This window comes from Bos grunniens, chromosome 9 (genome assembly GCF_055505025.1).
Source record: "Bos grunniens cultivar Pamir isolate PY7600 chromosome 9, Bosgru_T2T1.0, whole genome shotgun sequence".
NCBI classification, from domain to species: domain Eukaryota; kingdom Metazoa; phylum Chordata; class Mammalia; order Artiodactyla; family Bovidae; genus Bos; species Bos grunniens.
This window is the reverse complement of record NC_141173.1, coordinates 94,681,773-94,707,403: the sequence shown is the minus strand read 5'-3', so window position 1 is coordinate 94,707,403 and position 25,631 is coordinate 94,681,773. Positions and strand designations below refer to the sequence as shown.

At 40.7% G+C, this 25,631-nt stretch overlaps 1 protein-coding gene, 1 long non-coding RNA gene and 1 pseudogene across 27 annotated transcripts in view; 1 reads left to right on the top strand and 2 right to left on the bottom strand.

Annotated features, from left to right (window-relative positions):
• The window catches only part of ARID1B (AT-rich interaction domain 1B), a 435,290-nt gene that overhangs the window by 100,068 nt on the left and 309,591 nt on the right, over positions 1 to 25,631 (bottom strand). The window lies entirely within an intron of this gene.
• Positions 4,817 to 6,137, top strand: LOC147366390 (heterogeneous nuclear ribonucleoprotein A3 pseudogene; annotated as a pseudogene). Its single transcript, XR_015133360.1, has one exon. The product of XR_015133360.1 is annotated as a heterogeneous nuclear ribonucleoprotein A3 pseudogene (transcript).
• On the bottom strand, positions 20,846 to 22,870 carry LOC147366389 (uncharacterized). Its single transcript, XR_015133362.1, has 2 exons — positions 22,609 to 22,870; positions 20,846 to 21,204 (listed from the first exon to the last, which is right to left on the bottom strand). It is a non-coding gene; the product is annotated as an uncharacterized LOC147366389 (long non-coding RNA).

Genomic DNA, 25,631 nt, shown 5'->3' with positions numbered 1-25,631 from the left:
GTCTTTCCATCAGTAGTTTCATAGTTACTAAGAAATAACTTCATCTCCCATTAGCATAGGTATAAAGCATAGTCACAGCAGATGACTGTGACATGATCAGAAAACATGTTTGAGAAATGTAATACAGATGATCCATTTCTGTCCACTGTCCATATAAAGAAGACAATTCAGAGCTTTTTGAACCAAATGAAATGACTAAACACCTCTCGAACCACAGATTTCTATATGTCATATGTATGATGTTAAGTAAAACCTTTTAAACAAAGTGTGGTTAACTATTTTAAAAGAGAATGTTTCATATGTAATAAATAAACCAAATTCATGAGAAGGCTTTAACAGTAAAACTAAGTGTTTAAAGAAAGTCTCATTTTCCCCCTAGTTTGTGTCTATGATGACGTAAGCACAACGTGGTGACGTAAGCACTATCTGTGAGGTAGAACAAATTTCACCACTTCACATGGAGGTATTCACTCTTCAATGGCTATGTACACAATACTGTCCAAAATTTCTGGTGCAACTAAAAAATGAAACATCAGTAAATGACCTTAATGTCTGCTTTTGCCAACTTAAAATTCTAAGCACAAGCTTATATTAAAATTTTTTACAGAAGAGCTCTTATGTGCAATTAATTTAAGACTCAGAGTAAAGCTATATAGCCAGTATAAGAGTGCTGTGCTCAGTTGTGCTCAACTCTTTGTCAGACTCCTCTGTCCATGGGATTCTCCAGGCAAGAATACTGGAGTGGGTTGTCAGTTCCTCCCTGAGGGGATCTTCGCAACCTAGGGATAGAACCTGCATCTTTTACATTTTTTGCATTGGCAGGTGGATTCTTTACCACTAGCACCACCTGTATAAGGGGCTGTCGTATATCCCTTAGCCCACCTCTCCTAGTGATCACACCTTATAGAACCTTTATATAATTATCAAGAGGAACTTAAAATGGTAAGAAATTACTAAAGATATTTGAATTTTACCATTTTTTCCAGTCAGTGCTTCATTTTCCCTTCTAGGGTCTCAGATTGCATCTAGTTGTTATTTCTCCTCAGTCTCCTTCAGTCTAATCTGTCTTTCCTTATATTTATGACCTTGATGCTTTTGAAGAGTTCAGATAAGTCGTTTCGTAGAATGTTCCTCAATTTGGCTTAGTCTGTTACTGTGTCAGGATTGAAGCAAGGTAATGCATTTTGGGACGAGTATGACAAAAGTGTTGTGCTCTTTTCAGTTCACTCTACCAAGAGGTTAATGACATTGACGTTTCACTTGTGGTGACTTTTGCCTTGATTACTTGGCAAAGCTGTTGTCTACCAAGCGCCAATAAAAAGTTACTGCATTTTGCTCTTTGTAGTTGATGAGTATCTTAGGGGAGATATTGAGACTCTGCAAATTCTCTGTCTCCTCAATCTTGTACCCACTAATTTTAGCATCCATTAGAGAATCCTGTCTGCAGCATTTACTACAATGGTGCTTGCTAATGGTAATTCTTTATTTCCCTCTTTCCTTCCACGTTTGTGAATGGGAATCTACTATGAGGAAGAATTATCTCTTCTTCTCCACTTGTTTAGATATTTATTAGACTGCTTCTATCCATATGGACTCAATGTGGCAGACACATCAGAGAATGACTTCCAATGAGTCAAATTCCTATGTAATCTCCACTTTTTCACTGAGGGCAAAACCTGTGACTTGGTTTCTAATCAAAGAATATAACAGAAGTGATGGGATATCATTTCTAAAATTATTTTATATGGCAAAATTAAAGGGATTTTATAGACATAATTAAACTCCATAATTGGTTGACTTTGAAATAATCAAACGGGAAGTAACCCTGTGAGGCATGATGCCAAGAAATGGCTTAGGCCTTCTTTGAGCTGAAGGATGCTCCCGATGGCCTTGACGAAGTAAGCTTCTATGATGGGAACTGAGCTGCACGGCAAGGACAAGGCAGCCTCTGGAACTTCAGGGCCTCACTTCTACAAACACTAGAAACAAATTCTTCCAAACAGTCTGAATGAGACTAGAAGCAAAGTATCCCTGAGTTGAGCCTCCAGATGAATATGAGACAACCCAACACTTGCTTGGACTAGAGCCTTTCAACCCTGAGAAGAGGACCTAGTGAGGCTGTGAATGGACTCATGACCAGGGAAAATGCGAGATCAATAAATGTGTGTTGCTTTATGCTGCTAAATTGTGATTTGTCATACTGAACAGAAAACTCACACACTCATGGATTAAAATCCAATTGTGCCATTATTTTGTTGCTCAAGTTGTTCCAGCTTTGACCATTAGAAGCTCCTTCAAATCTTTATTTTTTAGAAGTCACAAGGAATTCCAGGCTCATCTTTTATTTTCCTCACCCCAGTTCTATAATCAGTCACCTCTCCTCAGAGCTCTGGTTCTTTTTAGTGGAGAATGGTGTTAAGAGACTAAAATCTGGGCATTGGGCCTACTCATTATTTCTGAGGAGTTACTGCTTCTAGCCTCTCTCAGTGAAGAGATCATGTACACCAATGTGTACATATATACTCTATACCTCAGTATTTGTGTGTGTATAAAATCGTGAGTTTGGGGCTTCCCTAGTGGCTCAGTGGTAAAGAAACCGCCTGCCAGTGAAGGAGATCCAAGAGACCTGGGTTCAATCCCTGAGTTGGGAAGATACCCTGGAGAAGGAAATGGCAACCCAATCCAGGGTTCTTGCCTGGAAAATTCCATGGACCGAGGAGTGCTGGTGGGCTGTAGTCCAGGGGGTTGCAAAGAGTTGGACATGACTGAGCAACTGCACACACACACACTATTGTATTTGGTTAGCTTAGTATTTTCCTTAGAATTTTAACACTAGAAGAGGTTTTGAGGGAATTTTTCTAATTAAAAATAGCTTTTAAGAACTAAATCAAAATAATCATCAATTAAACATTTGAAAGAACAAAACATTAGGATTTTAGTTTATAACAAAACTGAGAGAGACAGGCTAATAAGTATACTTTTGGTTAATTAGCACACATCTAGTAATTGTATAACTTACAGTGGACGTCCCAAGACATGAATATATTACAGCCTGGTATACTTCATAGACCAAGATGGTGGGGCAGTCAGGACTCACAAGTTTAAGTTCTGTTTCTTATAGGCAACACAGTCTTAACACTCCCCATAGTTCTTATCTTACTTCTCTGTGTCATTTGTCCTATTCTCACCTGAACATAAATTATGTGAGTACTAAGAACTCTGTTTCTTTCCCTACTATATCCTTTGAACCAGACATATAAGTAAGCATTCAGTAAATATTTGTTGATTAAATAAATGTGTGGCTGATTGATTACTCCAGAAACCAAGTGCAGACTAATAGTTAGTTAGATCTTTATAAGTTATCAGTGATCATGTAGCTTTATCTTACTATTCCAGAGTAGGAACAGGCAAACTCTTCCCTATAAACTGCCAGACAGGATACATTTCAGGTTTTGCAGGCCATATGTTCTCTGTCTCAACCATTCACCTCAGCTGCTGTCGTGCAAAAGAAGCCACAGACAACATGTAAACAGAGCAGCATAAATAAAACTTTATTTACAAAAACAGGTGGCAAGCTGGATTTGTCCCAAAGGTGGTAGTTGCTGATCCCTATACTAAACTACAATATCATTAAAGAAACATTCAGGAACACTTGCTCAGAAAGTCAGTAAACATCAAATGGCATTTATTAACAACAGTGATGACTTAGAAAGCCAGCACACCCTCCAAACTTAGTAAAGAGGCCTACATAAATAAATGCCAGTAAGAATTTCGTTTGTGCCCTCTTCCAAATCAGATCTAGTATAGGGTGCCCTGGATTCCCCAGCACTTAATTCGAGTGCAATTGTAAGATTTAAATGGCAAGTGCATTTAGCAGATATATTTTTAGAGAAGCAATTCCTTGCAGTTTTATGCTCCCAACTTTCTTTGGCCAGACTGAAACAAATAAATCAGAACTATTGATCACATGCAATCATATTTAACTTATACTCTATCACTGTTGTGTTGGGGCAGCAGAGAATAAACATGAGATAAATAGGATTTCTACATTAATCATTTATTGAGGCCAAAATTTCCCTGGGTTAATTCCTTTCTAAATTACTGTAGCATACAACAACAGGAACTCAGTAAGAACAAGCACACTAACTCTGAACTACAACAGCCTCTGGCAAGCAAATCACTCACCTTTTTAAAAGTAATACCATGCTATCTCTAAATAATACTAATAGACAAAGAAATACCCAGAAATCTGATTTTTCAAAAGTTGTAGTGGCCAGGAGAAAAGCATTGCTTCCCTTCACGCTGTTGTCACTTAAAAAAAAAAAAAAATCAACCTAAGATGGATTTGGGCTTCCCTTGTGGCTCAGCTGGTAAAGAATCCACCTGCAATGTGGGAGATCTGGGTTCGATCTCTGAGTTGGGCAGATCCCCCGGAGAAGGGAAAGGCTACCCACTCCAGTATTCTGGCCTAGAGAATTCCATGAATTGTATAATCCATGGGGTCACAAAGAGTTGGACACGACTGAGTGAATTCACTTTCACAAGATGGATTTAGTCAACCTAGATGGAATAATGATATAATTAATCAACAGGGTAAATCTGGAGTTTTAATGACAGACACTACCTGATTTCAACTTTCCTGCCTGGAATCCATTCTCCCTCTCCAATTTTACTACATTAACTGACACTGGAAAAAAGTGGATAAAGACATAGCAACATCTGGAAAGCATATTTATTTGTCTTAACAATTTCTTACATAAATTGGAGATGGTTTTAGTTGAATGTAAAAAATGACATTAAGAAAAACCACTCCGTGATGAGAGACCCCAAAACAAAACGTTCCAGGGGCTTTGGTTTTGTGACTTATTCTTGTGTTGAAGAAGTGGATGCAGCGATGTATGCTCGACCGCACAAGCGTGTAGTGGAACCAAAGAGAGCTGTTTCTAGAGAGGATTCTGTAAAGCCTGGTGCCCATCTAACAGTGAAGAGAATTTTTGTTGGTGGTATTAAAGAAGATACAGAAGAATATAATTTGAGAGACTGCTTTGAAAAGTATGGCAAGATTGAAACCATAGAAGTTATGGAAGACAGGCAGAGTGCGAAAAAGAGAGGATGTGCTTTTGTAACTTTTGATGATCATGATACAGTTGATAAAATTGTTGTTCAGAAATACCACACCATTAATGGGCATAATTGTGAAGTGAAAAAGGCCCTTTCTAAACAAGAGATGCAATCTGCTGGATCACAAAGAGGTCGTGGAGGTGGATCTGGCAACTTTATGGGTCGTGGAGGAAACTTTGGAGGTGGTGGAGGAAACTTTGGCCGTGGTGGAAACTTTGGTGGAAGAGGAGGCTATGGTGGTGGAGGTGGTGGCAGCAGAGGGAGCTATGGAGGAGGCGATGGTGGATATAATGGATTTGGAGGGGATGGTGGCAACTATGGTGGTGGTCCTGGTTATAGTAGTAGAGGAGGTTACGGTGGTGGTGGACCAGGAGGATATGGAAACCAAGGTGGTGGATATGGTGGCGGTGGTGGAGGATATGATGGTTACAATGAAGGAGGAAATTTTGGAGGTAACTATGGTGGTGGTGGAAACTATAATGATTTTGGAAATTATAGTGGACAACAGCAGTCAAATTATGGACCCATGAAAGGGGGTAGTTTTGGTGGAAGAAGCTCAGGCAGTCCCTATGGTGGTGGTTATGGATCTGGTGGTGGAAGTGGTGGATATGGTAGCAGAAGGTTCTAAAAACTCAGAAGAAAAGGGCTATAGTTCTTAGCAGGAGAGCGAGGAGTTGTCAGGAAAGCTGCAGGTTACTTTGAGACAGTCGTCCCAAATGCGTTAGAGGAACTGTAAAAATCTGCCACAGAAGGAACGATGATCCATAGTCAGAAAAGTTACTGCAGCTTAAACAGGAAACCCTTCTTGTTCAGGACTGTCATAGCCACAGTTTGCAAAAAGTGCAGCTATTGATTAATGCAATGTAGTGTGAATTAGATGTACATTCCTGAGGTCTTTTATCTGTTTTAGCTTTGTCTTTTTCTTTTTCTTTTCATTACACCAGGTATATTGCCCTGTAAATTGTGGTAGTGGTACCAGGAATAAAAAATTAAGGAATTAAAAAAAAAAAGAAAAACCACTCCGTACTTACTATATACAAGGCACTGTACTAAATGATATTTCACCATTAGTATTTCAAGAGGATTGGCTTCTTAAAATTAACATGAAATGACACATTGACTCACAGAGACCTTAACGATTTTGTTAGCCCATCTTGCTCAATAAAGATCGTTAGGGTATGTGGGGATCATGAGGTGTTTAGTGACAAAAACTTGGATCTAAATTTAGTTTTTTAAATTAATAAGGGTAACACAGGCTTGTTAGAAAACACACGACCTGCAAATTATGTGATTTAAATTGTCAGCTGAGGCTGTTGTTGAATATTGAGAAGAAATGAGGAATATTTCCATTTTGTGAATAATTCTATGACCACATTCTTTCCCTGGAATGCTGCTACAAAAATCAATATATATTTTATATATAGAATTTTGAGCAATTAGCAACTGAATTATTCTCCCAGTTTTTAAGAAATCTTGGTAGTCACTAACTTTAGTGAGGAGTTGCTGTTTTTTTTTTTTTTAAAGTTTACATTGTAAAAATTACTGCTATCAATTACGAATACATCACAGTCATGATCAATTTTCATTTTGCACTGTCATTCATTATTCAATTCTGTCCATCCCAAACTAAGACATTGGGTTGCATTTTTCTAATACATCCTCATACTTCACGTTATGGAAATCAGCTCTCTCAAGCAGAACATGAGACTCCTTTGCCACAGTCTGACTTTATAGATTTTCTGGAGGATATAATTTCTTATATTTTGCAGCTGCTGCTGCTGCTTCAGTCGCGTCCGACTCTGTGCGACCCCATAGACGGCGGCCCACCAGGCTCCCCCGTCCCTGGGATTCTCCAGGCAAGAACACTGGAGTGGGTTGCCATGTCCTTCTCCAATGCATTTAAAGTGAAAACTGAAAGTGAAGTCGCTTAGTCGTGTCCGACTCTTAGCGACCTCATGGACTGCAGCCCACCAGGCTCCTCCATCCATAGGATTTTCCAGGCAAGAGTACTGGAGTGGGGTTCATTTCTAAAACACAAAGTCCTTGTTGTTGTTGTTGTTCAGTCACTCAGTTGTGTCTAACTCTTTGTGACCCCGTGGACTGCAGCACGCCAGGCTTCCCTGTCCTTCATCATTTCCCAGAGTTGCCAAAACTCATGTCCATCAAGTCAGTGATGCCATCCAACCATCTCATACTCTGTCATCCCCTTTTCCTTCTGACTTCAATCTTTCCCAACATCAGGGTCTTTTCCAGTGAGTCAGCTCTTCACATCAGCTGGCCAAAGCACTGGCGCTTCAGCTTCATCATCAGTCCTTCCAATGAATATTCAGGGTTGATTTCCTTTAGGATTGACTGGTTTGATCTCCTTGTAGTCCAAGGGACTCTCAAGAGTCTTCTCCAATACCACAGTTCAAGAGCATCAGTTCACTGGTGCTCAGCCTTCTTTAAAGTCCAACTCTCACATTCATACATGACTACTAGAAAATCATAGCTTTGACTAAATGGACCTTTGTTGGCAAAGTAATGTCTCTGCTTTTTAATATGCTATCTAGGTTTGTCATAGGTTTTCTTCCAAGGAGCAAGGGTCTTTTAATTTCATGGCAGCAGTCACTATCCACAGTGGTTTTAGAGCCCAAGAAAATAAAGTCTGTCACTATTTTCATTGTTCCCCCATCTATTTGCCATGAAGTGATAGGACCAGATGCTATGATCTTGGATTCCTGAATGTTGAGTTTTAAGCCAGATTTTTTCATTCATCTTTCTCACCTTCAAGAGGCTCTTTAGTTCCTCTTTGCTTTCTACTATAAGGGTGGTGTCATATGCATATCTGAGGTTATTGATATTTCTCCCAGCAATCTTGATTCCAGCTTGCGCTTTATCCAGCCCAGCATTTTGCATGATGTACTCTGCACACAAGCTAAGCAAGCAAGGTGACAATGTACAACCTTGATGTACTCCTTTTACAATCTGGAACCAGTCCGTTGTTCCATGTCCATTTCTAATTGTTGCTTCTTGACCTGTATACAGGTTTCTTAGGAGGCAGGTAAGGTGGTCTGATATTCCCATCTCTCAGAATTTTCCACAGTTCGTTGTGATCCACATATCCAAAGGCTTTAGTGTAGTCAATCAAGCAGAAGTAGATGCTTTTCTGGAACTCTCTTGCTTTTTCTATGATCCAATGGATGTTGGCAATTTGATCTCTGGTGACTTTTCTAAATCCAGCTTGAATATGTGGAAGTTCTCAGTTCACGTACTGTTGACTAGCCTGGAGGATTTTGAGCATTACTTGCTAGCACGTGAAGTGAGTGCAATTGTGTGGTAGTTTGAACACTCTTTGGCATTGCCCTTCTTTGGGACTGAAATGAAAACTGACCTCTTCTAGTCCCGTGGCCATTGCTGAGTTTTCCAAAATTGCTGGCATACTGAGTGCAGCACTTTAATAGCATCATCTTTTAGGGTTTCAAATAGCTCAGCTAGAATTCTATCACCCCTACTACCTCATTCATAGCGATGCTTCTTAAGGCCCACTTGACTTCACATTCCAGGATGTCTGGTTCTAGGTGAGTGATCACATGATAGTGGTTATCTGGGTCATTAAGATCTTTTTTGTAGAGTTCTTCTGTGTATTCTTGCTACCTCCTCTTAATATCTTCTGCTTCTCTTAGGTTCATACCATTTCTGTCCTTTATTATGCCTGTATTTGCATGAAATATTTCCTTGGTATGTCTAACTTTCTTGAAGAGATCTCTAGTCTTTCCCACTCTATTGTTTTCCTCTATTTCTTTGCAATGCTCACTTACAAAGGCTTTCTTATTTCTCCTTGCTATTTTTTGGAACTCTGCATTCAAATGGGTGTATTTTTCCTTTTCTCCTTTGCCTTTTGTTTCTCTTCTTTTCTCAGCTATTTGTAAGGCCTCTTTACAAATAGCTGATCCTAACACAAAGTATTGGTTAGGATCCTTTCTTTGCTGTGATAAAGGACAAACATGATTTTCTTTATAGATGGCAATGGTGGATAGCATGGTGGGCCCTATATCTACGGAAATCACTGAACATCTTATCTACGATCATATCCAAATCAATGTGATTAGATAGTACAGTTCTGCAATGCAAGCAGCAAAGACTTCCCCGGTCATCTTTATAGTAAACCAAAATATCTGCATAACACCTAAGAGCAATGGTGTGAGTGAAAAATGAGCTTTCAATAATCCATAAATTCAATGAATGTCCTAGTCTTAAGCATTTATTTAGATGTTTTGGAAAATCCATAAATTATTTTGAGTATAGCATCTCTCTGTAGGTGTCTCCTGTTTAATCTGTTTCAATAAAGGGAAAAACTTTTTTTTCTTATTCAGATTCATGAAGCCAGCTACCCCAGTGTGCTCCAAAGCGACATTTAAAATGTGGAATCTGCTCAGGATGCAGCTTAGTGCTTACAGTGAACAATTTACTAAAGGACTTGACTATGGACTCCCAGTATTTACTAATGTTTGGAGTGTTTTAAATAGGATCTCACTCTTACCAGGAGGTGCTGTATCAGGGTAAGGAAGGTGGAAAGCCAGCTGTGAACAGGCTGTCAACACAATACCTTACTATGAACCAACTCTATCTCAAACTAGAGTATAAAATAGAAAGGAACACTTTCCTCTTCCTGTACCCTCCAAATGGGAACAAAGAGCCATAGCAACCTGCTCCCTCAACTTTAAACAGCAAACATGAACCTTGGATGACAAACCTTTCTCTGTCTTATGGTTCAAAAGTTCATTCAAAATAGGGTAAGATTTTCCCAAGTCCTTACCCAAGAAATTGCAAACTGTTGATGTGTCACTGGTTCCTGAAAATAAAAATCAGTACTGCAGAGGCATAACATGTGTATTTCTACGGCATGAAGGTAATGAAGAAATCCCCAAGAACATGACAGAACCCTTACAAGAACCACATATCTTCACTCCAAACATGCAAATACCTGCTGTATTGTGTTTCCAACTATTCCCTCCACTGTTATGAGTGTTATGAGTCTCACTATTAACCTCACCACTTAAGTCCAACACAGAGTAGGTGCAAAGGCCTATCACCCATTTTACATAAAAATTATGCCCTCAAAGGGTTGTACTATAAACTCTCTGGGTTTTGTTTTTTGTAAGCTTGCTATTATACATTATTATTTTACTTGGCCCACTGGATTCAAACCAGAAGTTTTCTAATTGCCCTCTGGTATTAAGTACTGGTTCCAAATAGGAAAAGGAGTTCATCAAGGCTGTATATTGTCACCCTGCTTATTTAACTTATATGCAATGAGTACATCATGAGAAATGCTGGACTGGAAGAAACACAAGATGGAATCAAGATTGCCGGGAGAAATATCAATAACCTCAGATATGCAGATGACACCACCCTTATGGCAGAAAGTGAAGAGGAACTCAAAAGCCTCTTGATGAAAGTGAAAGTGGAGAGTGAAAAAGTTGGCTTAAAGCTCAACACTCAGAAAATGAAGATCATGGCATCCAGTCCCATCACTTCATGGGAAATAGATGGGGAAACAGTGGAAACAGTGTCAGACTTTATTTTTCTGGGCTCCAAAATCACTACAGATGGTGACTGCAGCCATGAAATTAAAAGACACTTACTCCTTGGAAGGAAAGTTACAACCAACCTAGATAGCATATTCAAAAGCAGAGACATTACTTTGCCAACAAAGGTCCGTCTAGTCAAGGCTATGGTTTTTCCAGTGGTCATGTATGGATGTGAGAGTTGGATTGTGAAGAAGGCTGAGCGCCGAAGAATTGATGCTTTTGAACTGTGGTGTTGGAGAAGACTCTTGAGAGTCCCTTGGACTGCAAGGAGATCCAACCAGTCCATTCTGAAGGAGATCAGCCCTGGGATTTCTTTGGAAGGAATGATGCTAAAGCTGAAACTCCAGTATTTTGGCCACCTCATGTGAAGAGTTGACTCACTGGAAAAGACTCTGATGCTGGGAGGGAATGGGGGCAAGAGGAGAAGGGGACGACAGAGGATGAGATGGCTGGATGGCATCACTGACTCGATGGACGTGAGTCTCAGTGAACTCCGGGAGTTGGTGATGGACAGGGAGGCCTGGCGTGCTGTGATTCATGGGGCTGCAAAGAGTCGGACACGACTGAGTGACTGATCTGATCTGATCTGATTAAGTACTAGAGCTACCTAATGTCTTTCATGAGGAAGCCCATTGGATAACCTCACTACATGACACTCATTAAAGTCCTTTGGGGTAGACACTTTCCTACAAAGAACTGGAGGTAAGAAACTAAAAGGCTCTCTCCAAGGCGCGTGGTAAGTCAAGTCAGGGAATACGAGGTAAAACAGACTATTCAGTTCAGTTTCAGTCGCTCAGTCGTGTCCGACTCTTTGCAACCCCATGGACTGCAGGATGCTAGGCCTCCCTGTCCATTACCAACTCCCGGAGTTTACTCAAACTCATGTCTATTGAGTCGATGATGCCATCCAACCATCCAACCATCTCATCCTCTGTCATCCCCTTCTCCTCCTGCCTTCAATCTTTCCCAGCATCAGGGTCTTTTCAAATGAGTTAGTTCTTCATATCAGTTGGCCAAAGTATTGGAGTTTCAGCTTCAACATCAGTCCTTCCAATGAATATTAAGGACTGATTTCCTTTAGGACTGACTGGTCGGATCTCCTTGCAGTCCAAGGGACTCTCAAGAGTCTTCTCCAACACCACAGTTCAAAAGTATCAATTCTTCAGCACTCAGCTTTCTTTATAGTCCAACTCTCACATCCATACATGACTACTGGAAAAACCATAGCCTTGACTAGATGGACCTTTAGTTGGGAAAGTAATGTCTCTGCTTTTTAATATGCTGTCTAGGTTGGTCATAACTTTTCTTCCAAGGAGCAAGCGTCTTTTAATTTCATGGCTGCTATCACCATGGGCAGTGATTTTGGAGCCCGCCAAAATAACGTCTGTCACTATTTCCACTGTTTCCCCTTCTATTTGTCATGAAGTGATGAGACCAGATGCCATGATCTTAGATTTTTGAATGTTGAGCTTTAAGCCAACTTTTTCACTCTCCTCTTTCACTTTCATCAAGAGACTGTTTAGTTCTTCTTTGCTTTCTGCCATAAGGGTGATGTCATCTGCATATCTGAGGTTATTGATATTTTTCCCGGCAATCTTGATTCCAGCTTGTGCTTCATCCAGCCCAGCATTTCTCATGATGTACTCTGCATATAAGTTAAATAAGCAGGGTGACAATACACAGCCTTGATGTACTCCTTTTCCTATTTGGAACCAGCCTCTTAAGAATCTGTATGCAGGTCAGGAAGCAACAGTTGGAACTGGACATGCAACAATAGACGGGTTCCAAAGCAGACTATTAGCCTTTACTATTCCGATCTCTAAAATCTTTAACTCAAGATAAACCAGAGCCCTAAACATATACAGGAAATACTCAGCACTAAAATGTAACATTCTTAGTCTGGACTATTCCTAAAAGACCTACAAGGTGTGAGAGAGGGGCAGGGTCTGATTTTACTGAGGTATGATTTTCAATCTTGTGCTACAGTTGTTGAGGGACCTGAACAATGTGGCTTAACCAGGGTGCTCACTTTGTTCCCAGTGCCATTCAGTTCAGATCTTTACTCCTTCAATTCTGGTCAAGTGATTAAAAACTGCTTCTTTGTGAGCAATACCACTAAATAAAAGACAAAACCTTGAAAGTTTATCAACTTTAAGTGTGAAGACATGTTATAACCAAAGATTTAATTTGGGTGAAAGCAGGAGCCACTTCCATCTTTGTGATATTTGAGGATCTCAGGAGGTATCCCTTATGAACATCACAGACACCCTGAAATATACAAACTACCATGCTGAAAATCTGCTCAATGCCTGTACTCAGCATCATCATAAACATACACCCTTTCCAACAGCTTTAAAGCTCAGGTATACAATTTAAAAATCTTTAAGGTGCAGAAAAATCTTTGAGGAAAGAGAAGATTTGTTTGGATATAACATAGCTGGCCTGTCCTCCACCTGGAAATCTAGATCCACAGTACTCTGTCATCTGTAAGAAAGAGGTAGGTTCTGAACTTTACTTCTACAGAACACCAGACACAAAATGCAGAATAGCTACCAGCTAAATCTGTTCTAATCCTTGCTTTGATGTAAGGTAAGAGGCAGGGGAGGGGAAATCATAGAGCAGGCAAGTTTCTATTTCTCTTGAGAGGACAAATTAATAAAAATAAAACTTAATTTCCCCCTACTCTTACCCATTCTTATTCCTCCTCAATATTTTTCCTCTTTCTAGGATTCCTTTTTTCTTTGAGAAGCTTAATATTTGGCTGCCTTCTGAAGAAATGGGTATAGTGACAGATGAAAGACTTGTATTCATCGTATAATTCAGAATAAGGGAAAAAATCGACTGCTGTGCATTTAAGATTCTAACAACCTTGCAATTTTGAATAGTCGTTTCCCCCACCCGTTCTTTTGAAGAAATCTGCTTTTATTCTGTTAATAACTAACCACAGTTGCAGCAGCATGGATCCGATTAGCAGTTCTTATGGTACAAAGGGGAGAGGGAAAAAAAGCTGTGAACAGGGTTGCCAATTTGTCCACCTGGGCCCCCGGGAGAAAGATTAGATGAGGCGCCTGCCTGCTCCCTTTTTTCCACTTGATCGCTGCTCTATACTGCCTGATAGAGACAGGCCTTTTGAAAGCCAAGGCACTTTCTTTCCTTTAATAATAGTTTCACTTGCTTCCATCCCCTCTTGTCAACAAATTTCTCATTCTGGATCCCAATATGTCAGGACAACTCTCAAGTGTAAACATAAGTAGCTACGGAAAGTACCCACACACTGATGCTCACCTGTGTCAAGATGTTTGGCATCTACCATAGGGACCCAAAGAGGAGTCTACACACAGAGACCCTGCAGGGAGGGGGCCCACGCTTTCCAGACAGCAAGGTGGGGCACATGGTCAGTCCACAGGCATTTCTGTGCTACTTCTGGATGAAAGAAAGTAGGAAAAGATATACAGTCTGGGAGTTTACTGGGATTTTAGGAAAATGGCATAGTATATATAAATTTGGGACTGACAGTAAAAATACTGGCATTGCAGGTGACATGGTTTCTACGTATTTTCTATATAGGTGTATAATTAATGCATGTACTAAAATAAAACACTATTTTCTCAAAGTGTTTAAAAATTCACTGCGTTTATAATTACACTTAATAATGAGAGCTTACTGTCATGATAAAACTTCCTTGGTATAAAACAACTTGTAACAGCAAAAGTGAAAGCACTGTAATATGCTGAAAAAGTTTAAAAAGAAACCCAAGGCTTCTGACTGAAATCTCTATGTTCTAAGCAGCACAACCAACCCTCTATTATTTTTACTTAAAGGTACTGGGGTAGCCGGTGGGGCGGGGTGGGCAGCGGTGATGAGCTCAGGAGTATGCCTCCTAAGAACAAAGGATGACTAGGCTATGGGCAAAGCACCACTCTAGAGGCACCTGCAGAGGGGCCTGGTGGGCGAGCCCAGGTCAGCAGCGCCTCTGATACAGGGGCCACTCCGAGAGAGCAGGATATTAACTGCTGCAGCACAAACAGGAAGGAGGACGTTCTGGATCACATCCTCATGTGTTTTTTATCTACTCTTTATTTCAGATTTTAAATAAACGTTCAGCAAGTATCCTTCTTTTTCATGAATACGTGTTTCTTACCTACCTCGGCTTGTCACTTTCACATATCTGGAGCCTAGTATTTGTGTATTGCTGAAACATAAATTCCAGCCCTTAGCTAACATTTCATGTTTACCTAGCCAGTGCTGACCATGGATACTTGGAAACGAGAATACTATCTGGGTAATGACAAAACCCTCCCAAGAGCCAATCTGTTTCTAATTGGCCATTTTCTTTGAAGATATGGTTAGTTACTAACAACAGATATTTATTAAAAAAAGATGAGATAATGAAAAAAACTGGACAATACACAAGCCCAGAATGTTGCTATGTACTTATGTGACACAATTTCTGTACATGATGGATTAGAATCAGGCAGGGTCTACATATGAAGAGGTCTGGTTTAAACTGACAGATTTTGGGACCACTATTTCAGGTTCTGTTTTTGAGAGGAAGAAAACAGAATAATCTTATCACAGTGGAATCTCTTCCCAGAGGGAAGGCAAATAGAATGATCCCATGAACTGTGAACTGTGGGCTTCCCAGGTGGCACTTATGGTAAAGAATTCCCCTGCCAAATCAGGAGACATAAGGGATGTGGGTTCAACCCCTGGGTTGGAAAGATCCCCTGGAGGAGGGCATTTTTGCCCTCCAGTATTCTTGCCTGGAAAATCCCATGGACAGGGGAGACTGGCAGGCTACAGTCCATAGAGTTGCAAAGAGTCAGATACGACTGAAACAACTTAGCACATAAACTGTGAAACACAGATGCAGAAAGATGGCTTCCAGCCATAGGATGAAAGGCCATGTAAGTTATAAATTTTAATATTTTCTTTTCTTAAATACTTGTTTATTCTAAGAGAATTATGAACTCTTTAATTGGGCCAACATTTCTGGAGTGCCTTTTAGTTGTCAAGCACTGTTCTTGGCACTGAGGATAAAAAGGAAGCAATGATCACTGCCTTCAAGAGGCTCCTGGGCTAGCTAGAGGACCCTGAACAACAGGATAGACAGTAGGAGTCTCTTTTGGTATGGAGGAATCGGTATGACCTTGCAAAAGAAAAGACAATGGAGTTGCGTCTTGAAAGGTAAGTAGGAGTTTGACAGTTGGTAACGGGCAGGATGGATCCAGGCAAAAGGAATTCAGTTCTGAAGGAGGAAAGATCTGAAGGAGGAAAGATCTTAGTAGAAACAGGGAATACTAAACTAGTTTACTCTGTCCACTTCCAGTAAAAAGTAACATGCAACATTAAACAAACAAAAAACTATGCACTGGGGTTCAACTCTCTTAAAAATACATGTTTTTTCCTTTTTTGCAAGTAGAATTTAAATAACGTGATTCTTGGATTTTGTGTGAAACAGACTTAAAGAAACAACTGTGAAAATAAGGGATTCTATTACTAACTGAATTAGGCCTGAGACTATAACAATTATTTTATCATAAAGATTTTTTCTCATGACATTACAATTTCAATTGAATTAGAACCTAGCTATAGAAAGTTTTTTTTAAAAAAAGGTAATATGCTGCCCCATAACAAATGAGCTATTTATCACTAAGCTTTTCTATGACCCATACATACATGATCATAACTGGGAGTACTAGTTTCCTTTTAAAACATGCCCTGCCTATTCAAAAGTCAAGGGAAGTGTTAGCTGAAATGGATACAAGTGGTCCCTTTCACATTCCACAAAATCTTTCTCTGCACCACTTTTACAGCACCAGACTCTCCCTATTTTCCCTTTCATTCACTGGCTGTTCTTTTTCCTCTTCATGGTCTCTTACATTTTGGAGAGCCCTAGGGTTCAGTCCTCAGAATTCTTCTCTCAGTACTTCCAGCCCTGGCTACACATAATAATCACCTGGACAGCTTACCACAGAGTATTCCATTCAGACCCATTAAGCTGGCATCTCTGGGGTCCGGCCCAGGACGTTTCACGTACCCAGAGTTGAGAACCACTGACCTCACTCATTCCCCAGATCAGGAGCTCTCAGATGGCAACTTCAGCTTCAGCTAGGAACTTGCCGGAAACGCAAATATTCCAGCTTCACCCAAACCTACTGAGTCAGAAACTGGGTGTGGGGTCTAGCCATCTGTGCTCTCACTGGCCCTCCAAGCGACTGTGGTGCAGGACAGGAGTCCTGGGTGACAGCATCTAGATCCCTAATGACTCATAGGCTTTCTTCTCCAGCCTAGATCTCTACTCGGAATCCAGAGTCTTCGTATAACCAGCTGCCTATTCAAAAGTCGCCTTCTGGATGCCATACAGGCTTCTCAAATGTTACATCATAAAAACCAAACTCCAGATTTCTCTTTCAAAAATTTACTCCTTCTTTTGTCTTCCACTGGACAGAACCACTGTTTACCACCAATCTCTCAGGCCAAAAACATCCTGTCCCCACTACTGCTACCCACACATCTAGCCATGATCAAGCCCCCACCCTCCCCCTGGCTACTGCAACAACTCCCTAATGGGTCCCGCTGTTTCTGCCCTGCCCCTCTGTAGTCCACTCAGCAGCCACAATGACCCTTTTACAGTTTGTCCTGGATCATTGCCATTCTCTGCCTTCTCCACCATCACTCTTAAATTCCTCAATTCCAATCATAACCTACAAAACCCTATAGAAGCTGGTCTTGCTGCTAAGTCACTTCAGTCGTGACCGACTCTGTGTGACCCCATAGACGGCAGCCCACCAGGCCTCCCCGTCCCTGGGATTCTCCAGGCAAGAACACTGGAGTGGGTTGCCATTTCCTTCTCCAATGCATGAAAGTGAAAAGTGAAAGTGAAGTCGCTCAGTCGTGTCCGACTCTAGCGACCCCATGGACTGCAGCCTTCCAGGCTCCTCCATCCATGGGATCTTCTAGGCAAAAGTACTGGAGTGGGGTGCCATTGCCTTCTCCAGCTGGTCTTGGGTTGCCCTCTAATCTAACCACCTATCATTCTGTTCCATCTCTCCTTCCCCACTATGCTTCAGCCCCAAAGACTTCCTTCTGGGTCCCCTGCCCGGCACTCAAACACACCCCTATTTAGGGCCTTCGTACTCGCTCTTTGCTCTGCCTGGATACTTCACTCCTAGACTTGCTTTTGACCTTCATTCACTGAGCCTCTTGTTTGAATATTAATTTCTTAGAGACACGGTCCCTAATTATTGCCATCTAAAGAAGCAATCTGAAATAGAACTGCCATACGACCCAGCAATCCCACTGCTGGGCATACACACCAAGGAAACCAGAATTGAAAGAGACACGTGTACCCCAATGTTCATCGCAGCACTATTTATAATGGCTTTATTCCTTCAATTCTAGAAACATGCCCACAGCAAGCTGCATCGAGCACTTTATGAATTAATGACTAAAAGAAGAAAATGAGCAGTTGGGCTAGTGGGCTTTCCTCAGGACATCATCTAATTCTCCCAACAGCAAAAGTGCAACATGCTACTAGCAAAAAAAAAAAAAATTAAATGAATTAATACATTTGGCATCCTCAGCAAGGTCACGTTCTTGGCATTCAGCTATACGCATTTAACGTAGTTTGCAAGTACAAACTCTTATGTCACTTTCTGTTTGGAAAAGAGAGTATCAACATTAACAATCTCTGGTTATATCATTTATAAACACGCAGATGTGGATTATTAAAGATTAATGCATTTTAGGACTGGTGTCGGCATTCCGTTTGTCTCTTGCCGAAACCAATTCTGTTCTTCATTAGTCAATGACAACCCATATCACCCTGTTATGGAAGAGAAATCAAAGGTGTAAGTGTGAATTGAGAGTAAGTGATGAAACTGATTAGTAAGAGACTTAACGGCTATAATCAATCAACACATCATAATAATCTTGGCTCCAGGGTTATCAGAAGATAGGGAAATAAACATGACACTCCATGTAAAACAGTTTTGTTCCTTTCACAACTACCATTTTTTTTTCCCTTTAGAAAGTAGAGTAACACATAAAAAGTTAGTGGAAATCAACTTCAGAAACATCTTGACTGGAAGAACTATTCACTTTATCACCATTTTCCAAAATGTAGTAAACTAACTTTTGAAACTTGTACTTTTAGGCTAAAATTAGTTCCTAAAAACTTTTGTGCCCCTCCTTTCCGATTCCTCATTCCCAGTGATGAAGAGAGTACAACAGGTCGATGCCAATAGCGTTAACACTGGCAGTGCACTGCTGGTTCAAGAAGCAACAGCAGTCAGTCAGTTAAGCAGAAGATGAGAGCAGTATCAGTCTACTCAGCTCAAGAAATGAAAATAAATGGCAAACAAGGCTCTGAAGTGCTTCTTCAGTGAATAAAGCAAAAAAAAAAAAAAAAAAACCAAAAAATAGGGGAGAAGTGGGAGTGGACTGCTGGATCTAGTACGTCAGCACTTTCGTCACCGCTGAGCTTACAGAGCTGGATGAGGCACAAAACAGCACCCTGGTGACACAGGCTTTCCTGTATTTTCATACACGGAAGATCAAACAAAGGAAATGGAAAATGAGAGGAGAGTTTAAACTGAACTGCATGACTTAATTTTAACTAAGAGTGGGGAGCAAAACCAAGTGGGACTGTGTATTTTGAGAAAATCCCACTGTTCTCATTTCTAAATGTGAGAGGAGGATAAAAGGCTTACTTTGAAATTTGTTCAGATGGAAGAACTGGAACGATTTCTGCTTTTGGAAAGGAGGAGAAAAAACTCATTACCCAATGATCAGAATACCTGACTTGGGTCAGGAGCGACCTCTAAAGGGCAGAGTAGCTAAGAACGCTAGAGCAGCTGCTTCCAATGCAAGGACCTGGCTGCAGGTCAGCAATGGGGAACCTGCCCTTTAGAAACAGCAGGAGACCTAGGTACAGCCAGGATCCTGGCTGCATTCTAAATTAGTATCTTAAAGGGGGAGGCTCTAATAACCAGTAACCTTGCCACTGCAGCTCTCTAAAAGACAAAATACATTGTTGCTTTCTTAAGCGTTACTAAACATAATTTGGAAAGGATCTGAAATTACTGTTTTGTATAACACAAATATTTTACTTTGTAAGGGAAAAAAAATACTGGCTGAAGTTCTCTTTGGTGTGTAGAACTGCTGAATCGATGTTTTCTGGGCTGCCACAGATTAAAAACATGGATATATCAATGGCATTTTGTGCTTAAGAATTTTTTTTTCTCTGCACAGCTTGCCAATAAGCAGCATGCATCTTCCCGCAACAAGCTGTTGCAGGATTTCCACTTAACGAGAAGCCAAAAAGGAACACTTGATGGATGTTTCAAAATAATATTACCAGGTAGGGTGACTGTGCAGACTTTCAATAAAAATTTTTAGCGATTCTAATATTATCTTGAAAGGAAACTAGTTTAGAAGCACTTTTAGAAATTAACTCATAACTTTACCCTGAGTTTTATTAAACAAGGATAAATTAAAAAGTATAAAAATTACTTGTTTAGAATGGGTTGGGCTTGAGCCCTAAGAGTTCTAAAATCCAAGGGGAATGGATTAAAAAAGAGAGACACTGATTTGCATCCTCCGGTGTTCATTTCACAGGTACTAATCTTGATAAATTAGACCAGGAACTATCATTTCCTCTTACTAAAATCCTTCCTGTTCACTCCAGCCTATGACTAACTCCTAACTGCAATTCATTTTTCTCTTTCCCATTATAGCATCCTTCCAGAATCTGGTTGTCTGAATGTCAAATTAAGCAAGAAAATTAGTTGTTTTTTTTTTTTTTTGACCAGAGTATCTTCTTGTTTGTATCTGCAACTATATCAGCTCCTACAGAAATCTACTTAGCTCTCATTTTTGAGGCAGAGAGTAAAGCGGGTGAACACTTATACAGAAGAACTCTAAATATACCTTAACACTGCCCAGAGTTATCTTCCATATTTAATCTACTATGTGCCACCTTCTTCGGAATTCATTCTTTCAGCGTCTGAGATTTTCCTGAGGGGCACAAATTCATTATTGGTAGCTGGTACACTAGATGCATCGCTCACCATCCAGGAACTGACATGATAAAGCTTCAAAGAATCAGGCTTAACCATAAAGTAACTGGTGCTTTATGAGAGCGGAAGGGCGATCTCTGGCAAAGCCATTTCTGCAGGCTCTTAAAACCCGTGATCCTTTTCAAAGGACAGCCACTTATTTGGCAGGTATGAGTCTCTGTAAGGAAAGAAGGACAGAGTAGCTCCGCCCGGGGAGGTGCCTGTGCAGGGAAGCTCAGGAGGGAAAGGCTCCAGCTGGTTGCAAAGGGAGGAAACCAGGAGGGGGGCGGGGGGTGAGGTGGTGCGCCACGAATGGAAAAAGATCAGAGCAAGCTTGAGAGACTGATGAAAGACGACTCTCCCCTTGCCCTCCTTCCTCCTTTCCAGCCGCTCAGCACTGAGGATACTCTGACCCATGGCCTCATGCTCTCTTCCGGCCAGTAGTCAATCTGAGGAAGGACGAGGTGGGAGGTGAGACACGGCAAAGAGCAATGGACATACAACTTAAAGGGAGGGGGTTTTACGTTCATATTTGATGAAATTTTATTTTGTTTCTGTCTATGACAGCTAGGAAAATGTTGACTTTGATTGGTCTTCTCATAACAAACATCTAATACTATGCCAGAAAAAGAATGGTTTGAAACAAATGTCTCTTTATCATGACATTAATGAGAATACCTACTTTTTTATCTTTGGTCCTAGTTTATTATCACCAATAGCCCTCTGCTGTCAGAAGAAAGTGATTAACTCTACCTAAAACTGGATTTGGTACAAACCCTTAAAAAGAAAAAGTGGGGAGGGGGCAGGAAATATGTTCAGGAATTTACAGTTTTTATCCTTAGATCTTTAATAATAAAACCAATGAACTCTCCTCAACAGTCTGAACATTTAAACTTTCTATAGACAAAAATGTCTATCAGGCTATGAACAGTTAATATCTGCCTGCCTATCACCGTCCCCCACTGATGTTCACCGTTCTTAATATTTAAACACTGTTGCTGCTTACAGCACATGGAGAAAAAAGCTGACAAAAGCCTTTGTCCAATAAAATAAAAAAGTTCGGCTTATTTACATTTTTGCTTTGTTAGTAAACTGTAATGGTTGGCTCTGGAGGCAAGACAAGTGAAATTAACATTCACTAAATCTTTTGGCAACAGCAATGCATTCTGATGTTGTGCTGCGTCAGCTTCCACTATGTGTTAGGACGAATTAGGCCTGGTGTAAGACCTACACAATACACTGTGTTAGGACGAATCAGGCCCAGTGTAAGAACTACACAATACATTCGAGACCCAACAGTTTATTCTCCTTAAATGAGGTACATAACTTGATTCCTGGCTGTAACCCAGGAAGCAATGCAATGGGATCATTTATTAGAAGGAAAACAAAATGTTTACTATCATACATTTCAGAATCAACTGCACCCTAGGTTAGATTTACTTTATTTAAATGTGTACATACACACATACTAACAATTAGAAAGATGGGGAAATTTCTTTTTCTAAATATAAAAACATCAATCAGAAGAGGAATGAGAAATGAAACACTAAGTAAAAACCTAGAAAATGTTTAATGGCACTGAATGAACATATAACGTATACATTTCTATTTTCAAACGCTTGTTTAAATTAGACCACCAAGCTGAATCCTTTCCCCCCTAACCATAGACAGCTGTGATGCTGGAGCCCAGTAATGTGCAGACAAAGGGAGAGAATCCATGTGGCTACTCAGCACAGAAAATCTCCATCCTGCTTTTCAAAAGAATGCAGGAAGGGAAAGCCCCACTAAGTTAGGGATGTGCCAGGGCCGATGTCGTGCCAGCGCATCACAGTACTTGTTCCCATGACACTCACAATGTTCGCGAGGCAGCATGACAGGAGGGCGAACGTGCAGTGGGCGGAGAAACGGTTTAACAGGCAAGAAACACAGTCAGCCATTCGGGGTGCTTTCCTGGGCTTTTGTTTATCCACCTCTGTGATACTTATCATTAGCTGTCGATTTCATTTACCAGAGCAGAGATGGAAAAAAATGACTGCTCTTCTTCAACAAACCCAGGGAGAGCCATGCTAGGAAGACTCTTCCCATAACATGCTGGCTTTACCTCACCCCAGCAATCAGATACACAACAGCTGTGCATTTTAACAATGACTTGCTGGAGAGACAATGATTGAAAGAGCCAATCTGTGACACATGGAGAGGAGGCAGCAAGATACAGCAGGAGTTAATGGGAGAGAAGTAGGCTCAGGGAAAACCAGTCAGTGCTGGGAATGGGAAGAAGGGTGAGGGAGAAAAGAAAGCAAACGGCTACAGACAGAAAAATACAGGGAAATTCCAAACAGATGTTTTCAAAAAGCAATCTGAGGATCATGCCCAGGGTGAGAAACCATGTAATCTCTGTCGGACATTTTTGTTTCATTGGTTCAGACTCAGAAGCAAATGTAGACAGACTAGAAATTATCTTAGAATCTAACGTGTGTGTGTGTGCTGTCTCTCAGTTGTGTCCAGCTCTTTGTGACCCCAAGGACTGCAGCCCTCCAGACTAATGTACAGACCAACAAAACTTAACATCAGGGCTAGAGATGGGAAAAGGAGGTGAGACTACTAAATCAGCTCTGAAGGGCTCATTTATTCTCTAAGGAAGCATGCCTGGATTTAGTTAAATATAAACCCCAAATGATCAACTTTATATTATCTCTAAAGTGTGGTTTTATTATTTATGACATAGTTCACAAAAGTATATTTTAAAAAAATTTTTAAAAGAAGGGCAGATAGACTAAAGGGAGGGGAAGACCACGTTTTTTTTCCCCCAATAAAATATGGCATGATTTTTAACAAATCCCCATAAAATAACACCACATAAAGTTTTCTGATGAGCATCTGTTAAAAATGCATGTTTGAATGTCCCTGAGTGTGGCTACAGAACAGAGTAGAGAAACAGGTGACATGTGGACTCGGGCCTCAAGGATGACTACCAAGAGCCCAGGACGAGAGTGCTGACAGTTCTGGGGCCCCTCTGTGTGAATCACAAAAGGGCGCCCTGTCTCCCCAGAGAGCTGCCGTATTTCACTGCCACTTACTCCTCTGGTCCACATCCCTGGTCCAACAAGCAACTTGCTCAAGTGAGTGTGGCAGCCCTGGCTAGGAACAGGGAGAGGGTGGGACTGATGTTGTCTAAATATATGCCGAAAGTGTAAGAAATAACCCAGGATTCTGATCTGCTCATCTATTGATAAATTTTATGCTAGACTGCCTGCCCATCACATCACACAGAAATCGATTTGCCAACAATCTTGAGTGCAGCAAGGGTTTTAAAAAAATGCTTGTCTTCTGTCTCCTCTTAACTTTCTCAGACTCAACCTCTCAGAAGAGCAACCACTGACCTACCTGTTGTTTTTTTTCAAGTTAGGAGAAAAATGGATTCAACTTTGTGAAACATTATGCTTTCATGGCTAGTTCCAGCGGTCCTACTGAATAATCTCAGTAAACTCAGCAAGTCATCACTGGGAGCTTTATATACATGTCCTCTGAATGGTACAAGAAAACCACTGGTGTAAGATTCAGACTTGTAGCCCAAACCCCCTGTGCTACTCTGGAGAGTAATGATCATGGACAAATCTCTACATCTCATTTTGAATAACAACAATAACCGTAATCACAACAATTAACATGCACTGAATGGTTACTGCAAGCTTGCTTTATATACATTAACACATTTCATCTTTATAGTAACCCTGTGAGATGTGGTTATTATCTTTATAGACACAGAAACTGAGGCACAAGGAGACTTAGCAGCTTGCCAAGTGGCAATAAAACGAGGAGGTGGGATCAGATGATTAAGAAAGTTTCTCTAGCTCAAATGTTACTTATAATTCCATCTGAGAGAAAGGAAAATAGATGCCAAAACTGCTTGCCAGATTTTGCAAGTGGTTATTCCTCTTAGAATGACACTAATATTAAAGAAATGTTCTATTTTCCATGTTTTACATGATTCTATTACTATACAGCTTCACACTCAGCAAAGATAATTCTGGATTTACCTGGATATCATGCCTCTGAAAACAAGTGGAACTTTTGCTGTGTAATTTCATCCCTGTACTAAATTTCACTGAATGGTTTTACCGAGCATCATGCAGAGTAATACAGGCTGCACTACGATGAGATGAAGTGAAGGCCCTGGCCCTGAGCAGTTAGAATTTCTGGCACAAGTTTACAAAACAAATAGACTTAAACATAGTTTCCAAGAAAGCTGAAAGTTTTCTATTGAAAACCCACTTTCCAAGAAGTTAACAGAGAAAAATCACAATCAGCTCCTGCCCTGAAGGTCCTGTGAAGGATAGGCCTCATAAGGCAAAAGGAGAAGAGGGTGGCAGAGAATGAGGTGGTTGGATGGCATCACCGACTCAATGGATATGAATTTGAGCAAACTCCTGGAGATATTGGAGGACAGGGAAGCCTGGAGTGCTGCAGTCCATGGGGTCCCAAAAAGTCAGACATGACTTAGCAACTGAACAATAAATAATAGGTCATCAGAATCACAGTTCGCTGAACAACTTTATCCTATGCAAAACACGACTGAGTACCAGACTCAGGACTTCCCTGGGGGCTCAGATGGTAAAGCATCTGTCTACAATGCGGGAGACCCGGGTTCGATCCCTGGGTCGGGAAGATCCTCTGGAGAAGGAAATGGCAATCCACTTCAGTACTATTGCTTGGAAAATTCCATGGACAGAGGAGCTTGGTAAGCTACAGTGCATGGGGTCACAAAGAGTCGGACACGACTGAGCGACTTCACTTTCCACTATAACATGTGCTATCACGCCCTCCAAATCAAGCTCTTTTGTTGGGTTGTGTGTGTTCCATACAGCATCAAAATCCA